We start from the raw sequence: 10,480 nt of genomic DNA on the forward strand, positions 1-10,480 counted from the left end.
TTTACTCTGGTGAATCCAGTAGAGTTAATTTATTCTTACAACTCCTCTGGTTCCCAGAGTCTAAATACAGGACCTCCCAGGAAGAAACGGGTTGGTTCGTGATTATTTGTGATTCTACGGCTTCCAAGTTGGTTAAGTCAAATTCACGACACGAAACTGAAGAAGTCAAAAGCTGTATTTTAGAAATAAGACAAATAAAACCAAGTGAGAATTAAAAAAAGAAAGAATGAGAATTTAAGCTAGAGCTTTCCAAGTTACTTTTCACTTCTCTTTTCTCTATCAAATGATGCATCTCTGAAAATTTGGTTCATTTTAATTTAGACTTTTAATTTCTGGCATCATGTAATAATAGAAAATAGAAAATATTCCACCGCTATATAGTGGTTATTTTGGATCACATCCTGTTGTAACTATCCTGAAAAAACTTTACCATGTAATTACTATTACTATTTCCATTTTACATATGAGAAAATTGAGGCATGGAGAGATTAAATATATTAAATCTCACCTGTAGACGTCCGGCAGTCTAGCAACACAGTGTGTGTATGTGGAGACTACAGTAAGTCCTCACTTGATGTTAGTGATAAGTTTTTGGAAATTTTAAGCAAAGCAGCATATAACAAAGCCGGTCTTACTAGGCTATTTGATGTAAACATGAGTTAACTTTCTATGGCATATTTCTGGTCACAAAACATCACCAAACTTCGAAAGAAAGACGGAAAGATTACTAAACGTCATCATTGAAATAAATATGAGCTATACATACATTCAAAAAATTAATAAAAACGAGGATGATTGTTATTGACCCAGTTCTTGTTTAGGGTCGAGGATGACCAGAGTCTGTTCCAGCAGCTCAGAGCACAAGATGGAAACCAGCCCTGGACAGGTGCCATTCCATTGCATGCTCGCTCTCTCTCTTTCTCTGTCTCTCTCTCTCTCTGTCTCTCTCTCTCAGTCTCTCTCTCTCACACACACACACACACACATTCAGACTGGGATGGTGTAGACCCGCCAGTTCACCTAACGCACACATCTCTGGAATTTGGGAGGAAACCGCAGTACCCTGAGAAAACCCACACTGGTGTGGGGAGAACATGCAAATGCCACACAGACAATGGCCCTAGCTGGGATTGATTCTTTTCTCATCAACAGTATAATGAAAAAATATTGACCAAAATAATGTATTCAAGGACCAGCGGTATTAAGAAGAAAAGAACTGATATCCAATATTCCGGTAGTTCAGAGGCAAGCACAGATCTATAAGTAAGCTTTTATCTTCTTATTTTCTCTACCCAAGGATTTCACCTCAAAGAATTATTTTCCAGACTTGCTTGATATTTTCAATTTCATCACGTAGTGAAAGGAGAAGTGGGAGGAGACCCTGGGTAGTGGAAAGCAAAACGAACAATTATTAATTTGTGAAACTGTTATTTAATTTCAAATTTAAATCTAAAGAAAATTCAAGATAAAAGAATAAAAAATAGGTGCTTGAACACAAATGGCTGCCATTGTATTATTCTTCAAACACAAAAGTAAAGGAACAGTAATTTATGGAAATTTAACAAAGAAATTTGGATGCTAGCCAATTTAGAAACAAATAAAAAGCATTAATTTGAGATAAAAAAATTCTTGCCTTCCAGAGCTACCTCCTCACCTCTGGGAATGTTATTATTTAGCAGACTGATAATGTCAATATCCCCAACCAGAACCTGAGAGAAATAATTGAAAATCTTGGTTATCATGGGTTTCTTTTTTGTACTAAAGTTCATATGAGAAGTTTAAAGTCAATTGGAAGTAGAGAGTAGAGTTAAGTGAACCTGATTCAGCGGAAACTTTGAAAAGGTATAGAAGCTTTAAAAAAAAAAGTCATCATAATTCTCTGAATTGTAGGTATTTTCTCTTTAGGCAGCTTTCCAAAGCCCTTTCATGCTAGTGAAAGTAAGATGTGTGCTACTTTTTGATGATATTGCCCATGATAAACTTCAAATGGTGAGGAAATTCATTTTCAGATACAGATCTGAAGCTAACTTATCCAACTTATCTCATCAAAAAGTCTTGCTGTAAATCTTTCAAAAACAAGATGACTTGTGAGATTTTTAGTAATCCCAGAGTGTGTCTGGGGAGAATATGTGACATGAGCAGTTTTCTCTATGGTTTCAGCTAATGCTAGGAAATCCATGACCCAAGGAAATAGAAATCCTCACGTGAGCAAGAATATCAGGTCTTCCCAGAGCGCATAAATGTAAGAAGGATTAAATTATGTGTGCTTACTGAATTTATAATTTTATTTACTCCAAGAAGTTTCCCCATTTTTCAAATTCATTGCACCTAGTTTTAGGAATTAATAGCTAAAATACAGATAATTCAAATCTGTTTTGATTCTTAAAAATCAAGATCTGATCTGCAGTCCTGTTTTCTAGAGGTGATGTATAGAATGATAGTATGTATCTCAAAAGTATCATCTGACCCTTCCAGTGATCTGAAGGAGCTAACTTGGTTAAGTAGAAACGAAGTTTTTAGCCAGTCTGATAAGTTATTGCCGACTTATTTATTTTCAATAAATAAGACTCATTTTGCTGTATTTATTTTTATTTTGCATAACAGTCACTTGGTGTAGCAAACTTTTTTTTTTTTTTTTTTCTTTTTTTTGAGACAGAGTCTCGCTGTGTCGCCCAGGCTGGAGTGCAGTGTCGCAATCTCGGCTCTCTGCAAGCTCCGCCTCTCGGGTTCACGCCATTCTCCTGCCTCAGCCTCCGGAGTAACTGGGACTACAGGCGCCCGCCACCGCGCCCGGCTAATTTTTTTTCTTTTTTTTTTTTTTTTTGCATTCTTAGTAGAGACGCGGTTTCACCGTGTTAGCCAGGATGGTCTCGATCTCCTGACCTTGTGATCTGCCCGCCTCGGCCTCTCAAAATGCTGGGATTGCAGGCGTGAGCCACCGCGCCCGGCCTGCAAACTTTAAAAGAAGGATTCAATGGGGAGATATAACAAAACTTAGATGTTTTAGTAATACTGCATAATGTAATAATTGACCAAAATATTTTTACATTCCTTGGAGATAATACTAAATTATATTAAAACTTAGTCTTGCTAACATATGTGGGCCTCCCTTGCTCCAGAGGAAAGTGAAAATGTCTTAAGTCCCATTTTCAGCCCTTAGATTTATTACATAGCAACGCACAAGTCATCTTCTTCTTGTCACTCACTTCCTGAAGGATTTCAGGCAAAACACTAAATCTCTCTTGACCTCAGTTTAGTCATCTATAAAATTAGGGGATTGGAGCAGATTATCTCTGTGTCTTGTAACTGTAAAATTATATGTTTTACATTATTTCTACATTTTTTCTTCAGTTCACCCTACTGAGATGAAAACCTTAAAAAATGAATAGTATTTGCTATCTTCTATCCCATTAAATATTGTTTACGAAAGTAGACACAATAAAACACTGAGCTCTTTAAAACTCAATTTTTGTAGGAAAGGATACTGGAGCTCAATAAATTTAATTCTTTGTTCAGTCTCATGCAGACACTTAAGAATATAACAGTAATTTAGTTGTGGACCTATTTAAATAAATATCCTATACTCTTCCTCTGACTATTCCATCTCCAACTAAGTATATAATGTTCCATATATTTGGTATTTCAAATGTGTTTTTAAAATAATGGTCATATGTGCTCTGTAATTATCTTCTTTGAGTCAAATATACTTGCAAAATCAAAAGATCGTGTGTGTATCTATTAAATTATAATGTCCACTTAATAAAAAAGAAACAAAGGAGGCTGTGACTATCTAATAAGTCAAGAAACAATAACAGAGAAGCAAATAATACCAAGTTAATGTAAATGTATCAGCTCAATTTAATCAGACCATCCAAACTGCAGAGGTTTACTTTTGAAAAAAGCTAAATGTCAAATTAAAAAAAAAAAAAAAAGACGGGATGGATTTTAAAACTATGCAGAGCTTATTTAAGAGCATAAACTTGAAAAAAGTGTAAAAAATATTGGAATTACAAAAATTGTATGGCACCATATTAGAGTATAAGAAAATAATGTTGATTGTTCCATCCTGTCAGTAGATGGTTAGAGGGTGGAATTAATGTGATCGAATTATCCTTTTTCATATCATTGGCATTGCTGGAGAATATCTTTTTGGGGAGATAAGAAGAGATAGATGCGGCATTTTGGGGGGAAGGAGGGATTAAATCTAAGATTTATAAATAGTTAATATCAGATAAGAGTCCTTAGGGAGTATAAACTTTCCTTTGTCTTCTGGTACATTTGTCTGCCTGTGTGGAATATTCTAAACTCACATATACTATTTTGTACATACAAATTTTAATAACCTTTATTAGATTCTTTTAGAACATATGGATGAAGAAAAATATTAACAGCAGCGACTCCTTTTCTGCCATCTATTCCACATTGCAAATGATCTACAATAAGTACAAATAATTTTTATCAAAGAAAATAATTGTTTACTTATTTATTGAAAGTATAGAAACTAGATGTAAATTGAGGTCTAAGGAAACCAGTGTTCTAAAATAATCAAATAAAGGTTATTCAAATTATGAAATAATCGTGCTAAGAACCCATCCTATAATTCAGTGAATTAAAGCAAAAAGTATTTATTTTGATAATTTGTCTTGAGGTTGGCTGGGGTGTGGCTGTTCTAGACTGAGCAGAGATAGACTTCATTATAAGCTGTAGGCTGGGTCTGGTTAGCACCACATGTCTCTCATCCACGCACCTTGATCCTACAGATTACATGATGCATGTGCTTCTCATCTGATGGCAGAAGCACAAGAAGGTCAAGCAGAAATATAGGATTTCTCTAAAAAGAAGAAGAGAATTATACACTATCATTTGTATTCACATTCTATTGACAAAAGCATGGCTAAGCCCTACATCTATTTTTTTCTAATAAAAATATTATGAAGTTAGTTTCACAAATCTTTATTCTACAGAAGTTAATGTAGCTAGAATTTCTAAGCACATAATTTTTTACTGAATTCAAGAAACATATTTTACATTCTCCATTTGTAAATTGTTTGATTATAAACTATTTTTAGTTCATACTTATTTTTCCCTGCTCAATCAATGTTTGATAAATTATTTTATAAATAGTCTGTTCTCCCATTGCAAAGAGATTGCCTTGCACACAATTAATATATGAAAGTGAGATATCACCTCCTTGTAAAATTTAATAATTAAATCATCCTTCTATGGAAAGGATCATAAATGTTTTTGTTTTATTACAGGTAATCTTACTTTTAAAGATGTGAAGTCATTTGTGCTTTTCCTTCTTGATGCAGACTATAGGTTTTTTTCTGAGAGTTTTCCACACATTACTTATCTTTATCAACGCACATATATCTGTTCCCCAGGTTATACAGAGTTCATTGATGATGACTAAGAAACACTTGATATGACTAAAATTTTAATTCTATATGTAGCTAAAATTCTACATGTAGCTACATTTTTAGATAGTCATTTTGTATTGTGGGAAGAAAAGTATTAGAAACAAAGGAAAATGTATCTCCACAGAAATTTCTGTATGCTAAAAATCTGTGTGTGGTTATTTCTCCTTTCCTCCTTTTAAATAAACTGGACATTATATTCTATGATCAAATATTTTATGGTTGGCTTTACCAACTTCTACTGGTTTTCATCAAATTTTTCTCCACTTACTTCAATTTATTTAATCATTTACTGACAAAGTATGTGCCAGCCCTCTAAGATAAATCTGTAAATGAAAAACATTCAAATAAAAAAATTAAATGTATCTACTGTATTGGTAACTGTTCACTGCAGTCTTCTACCCTAGCACAGAAAATATGTGCATATATCACATGATTCTTTGTTGAGTAACTTACAAAAAAATCTGATACATTGCTCAGTGGGTGAAGAAATTTGGTCATTGAGTTTAGAAAAGTAAAATCAACCAGGAAAATATTCTTATAACTTGCGCATGTTGATTAAAAAAAAAACAGCATATATAAATCTGTGCTTGAGCTGAACATTCTATTTGACAACTACTGAGTTTGTCCAGATAAGGCTGTGTAAGCATTTAGCCTTGCAGCTTTATCACACGACTGTCGTATACTCCATAATTGCTTTTGTAAACTTAGCCTTAATGGTGTCTAGGTTCACACCAGAGCAACCATCTGAAAATTCAGTGTCAGCTTATGATGTATGAACTTTCTTTCAGTGTGTAGATGTTTCTAATTTTTTAAATTACATTTTTGTATGTTTCCATATAATGACCTAAAATCACTTTTATTCTCATCACTACATGTTTTTCAGTTACTGTTCATGCGTACATGGTATTGCATTAGATATTATTCAAAGCTAGTTGAGTAGAATATGTGGATGTTTGTTTAAACTAGCTTATATGTGTGTATATATATGTATATATATATACATATGCATAAAAGGGCAGATATATAAGAAGCATACAAAGAAGGATAAGCATAAGAAAATTACAAAGATATAAGTGTGAAATTATATCAATTGCAAATTCTTACCCTATTTAAATAAACATTGTATTTTTCTTATTTATGCATATATGATTTAATGATGTAATTTTATAAATCCTTTCTTATTTTAAAATATTTTATAGTCAAGGCCAAGAGACCTCCTAAAATTTGGCTATATGCTAAAATTAAAAACATAATTTTATTTCCCTGAAGTCAAAATTAAGAGTTATATTTATTCTCTTTGTGGAAAATGAATCTTAATACATCTTTTAATACATCCTATAATTATAATAATATCATATAATAGAATAGTATCCTAGTTTTCTTTCCTTTTATGTTCTCTTGAATTCCTACAAAATTTATTCAACAGGTAATTTTATTGAGAGCTTATCATGTGCCAGGAGCTGTCTTTAGTGTTGAGTATTGAATCATAACCCATAACAATACCCCTACTGTCACAATTGTGGTTAAAGCAATGAGGGGCATTGTGCTTGCAACAACCTCAAATAATTTTACAAATTTGCCTGTAGGATTTCTTCCCAAACATTTGATATTGTCACAACATTTTTCTAGCACATACTACATGTTTGAAAAACTAAACATTTTGTTTTCCATTCTCTTTATACATACTAAAGTTTTAGCTTGTAGAATTTTTTTATGTTTATTTTTCAATGATTATTTTTCTTATTTGCATTATTTTCTTTTTCCTACTTCTTTGCCCTGTCATTTTTTCTAAACTTGGCATCTTAATTTACAGGGAGCTGATCATAATCCTGAATTACACAATCCTGAATGCCATAATCCCAAATGTTAATTTCCAAAAGATCAAAATCTCAGAGATATAATTCTGTAAAAAATAAATTTTTTAGAAAAATATACATTTTAAAAGGATTTATTTGAGAAATGTATAAAAACCCAACAGAACACTTTATAGGCCATTTTATACAATGAAATAGACAATAATTTTTACTTTTTTTGCGATCATAAACTTTCAGCTATATTATAATAGTCATATGAGAATAACAGCTATGAGGGCACAAACCATGTTTGTAAAATATAGTTAAATAAAGTGAATGTAAAGGCCAGGAGTGGTGGCTCATGCCTGTGATCCCAGCACTTTGGGAGGCTGAAGCTTGTGGATCACCTGAGGGTCAGGAGTTCGAAATCAGCTTGGCCAATATGGTGAAACCCCATCTCTACTAAAAATACCAAAAAACTTTAGCCAGGTGTGGTGATGGGTGCCGGTAATCCCAGCTACTCGGGAGGCTGAGGCAAGAGAATCACTTGAACCCAGAAGGTGGAGGTTGCAGTGAGCCGAGATCACGCCATTGCACTCCTGCCTGGGCAACAAGAGGGAAACTCCTTCTCAAAAAAAAAAAAGGAAAAGAAAAGAAAGAGAAAGAAAGAAAAAGAAGGAAGGAAGGAAAGAAAAGAAAGAAAGAAAGAAAGAAAGAAAGAAAGAAAGAAAGAAAGAAAGAAAGAAAGAAAAAGAAAAGATTGAATGTATTTTATATACATATATATATAATATGTATATAAAATTTTGGTCGGCTATTGTGTGCACTTAGCTTTTTAACTTTGGTCATCTGAAGTATTGTGATGGACCTAAGTCTGTTTGATGAAACAGATCAAAAACAAAATTGGTTACCACCACATAAACAGTTGCCCAAAGAGCCAGGATCTCAACAATTTTTATATTTCGTGAATGCAGATGTAGAGAGAGAATGTCAGTTTATTTATTGAGAAAGCGTCAACATTTTCACCTACAGGCACAAAGGTCACACACAAAGTCAATGTTGTGATAATGCTCTTTTGTAAAGTCAAATTAGCAAGAAATGCATAAAACAAGTTAGAACTCTTAATATCTTTACACAATTTATACCTCCAGTATTGGAAATGATACCACGATAAACCATGTATCATAGTGAATTGTAAAAAATAATGTTGACTATTTAAAATAGTGGGGAAAACCTAAGAAAAGAAAAAAACTTAGACATACGAAAAAGTGCATTACAGGAATAGATTATGGGCAATTGCATGGAGGTAACCTATAAGAGCTGACCGACTTTCATTATCTTGAACTATTTTCTGAAGTTTTGCATTGCAATTAAAAGCTGCGTTTTTCTTTTAGGGCATTGCTCTCTTCAGAGGATACATTCAAATTCATTTTCTACCTGGCATTGTTCTTTTTAAAATTATTTTGATTCTATATCCACCTACAGAAGTCTTCTCTATAAAATTTTCATATTTTTTGTGCCCTGATTCTGTGTTGTTCTGGGTACTCAGAATTCTATTCCACAGACACTCATATACAGACCACAAATTTGGAGGACACAATACTGGTGATAAAACAGCAACACCAGTGCATAAGTGTTTTCTTATCCTACTGTGCACATAACCATTTTCAAACCAGTCAGTAACTTCACTGGCTGGCTTCTTCAGCAAATTCTGCTTTCATTCATTAAAAACTCTTGGAATTTCATCAGCTGGAAGGAATGCCAATGCAAACAAGTGACACATTTTAAAACTAAAATTTTTGTTGTGTCCCTATGAAGTTGCCAATCCACTCTTCTGAATTTTCTGCCAAATGCAAATAAAGACAATAACAAGGTGATATGCTGCCTAATACGATGTAACTAACATGATGCAACTATCCTGTATAAAACTGAAAACCACAGTAATACCTTCCCCAGCATTTGGATTTCAGGATTTCAATTCTCAGAATTCTCATCTTTTGGGATTGTGACTTTTCAGAATTTTAGATGATAGGGACTTCAGACTTTAGAAATTTAGACTTTAAAGATTTTAATCTTAAGAGATTTTGATTATTTGAAATCTCAACATTCATGGTTGTAGTGTTCAAGATTTTTGTCTTTTGTGATTATGATCCGCACAATAATTTTTAAATACTCTAATGTTTAATATATGCACTTAAAATGATAATTCTCCTTCATAGTATTGAAATTGCCCAACTTATAAGTATTGATAGGTTTTATTTAGGTTTTTGATTGTAGGTATTTCATGTTTTCAATAAATATCTTTTCATTGATTCATAAATATCTTCAAAAGTGTTTCTTTTTTAGTTTTAATTTCCAATTGCATGAAAGATTTTGATTTAGAATTGTGTTCTGATTTACAATTTGATGCTTTTTGTTAAGAATGTAGTCTATATTATATCAATGCATTGCTACTTAGAGACTCTTCATTGCTCAGGTATGTAGTTGATACATTTTATGTGCGCACTTGAAAATATATGAGTAATATAATTTTGGAGAACAGAATTCTACACACACAAGCACAAATATAAACACGTATGTGAGCAAATTGTTAATTGCATTGTCAAATTTTTCTATGTCTTTTTCTTTCAAATTCTAATAGTATTTTTTAAAAATGGACCACTATGACATGCTATAGCCTTACTGATTATGCTGTTAATTGGATTTTATAACTGCATACATAATACTTGAGATCTAGTTTGCTCCATTGTATTATTGCTTCTCTTCGTAAGGTGAATGTTTGCTCAAAATTGTAATTCTTCTGGTAATTTATTCTTGTGTAAATTATATCACTAAATCATTACCCATTCTACAATCCTGTCTTTCCAGATTTATAATCTTGGCGTTCCTGGTAGCTACAACTTCACCTCTGTGTTTTGCTTTAATCTCATTAGAGATGTTCTAGTGTAAAATAATGCTCATCTCGTCTTCTAATCTTGCACTCTTCTACCATCTCAGCTTCTAGAAGTGTCCTAGAAGGTAGCCTCAATCAAATATTTACACCTTTGCCTAGGGTTCCAGCTATGGAAAATATAAACAGAAGGCAAACAAACATAAAGAAAATTATTTCATCTTAATCTTTTATTAAGCAATATATATTACACCTTAAAAATCTGTTATCTAACATTTGATTGACTTTTAGAAGTTTCTGATGAAAACTATGTAATATTCAAATTACTGATTACAGAAAGTAGGCCAGACAGGACATTTCTGTTACAAGGCTTTATC

Source organism: Pongo abelii, chromosome 22 (genome assembly GCF_028885655.2).
Source record: "Pongo abelii isolate AG06213 chromosome 22, NHGRI_mPonAbe1-v2.0_pri, whole genome shotgun sequence".
Classification (NCBI taxonomy): Eukaryota; Metazoa; Chordata; class Mammalia; order Primates; family Hominidae; genus Pongo; species Pongo abelii.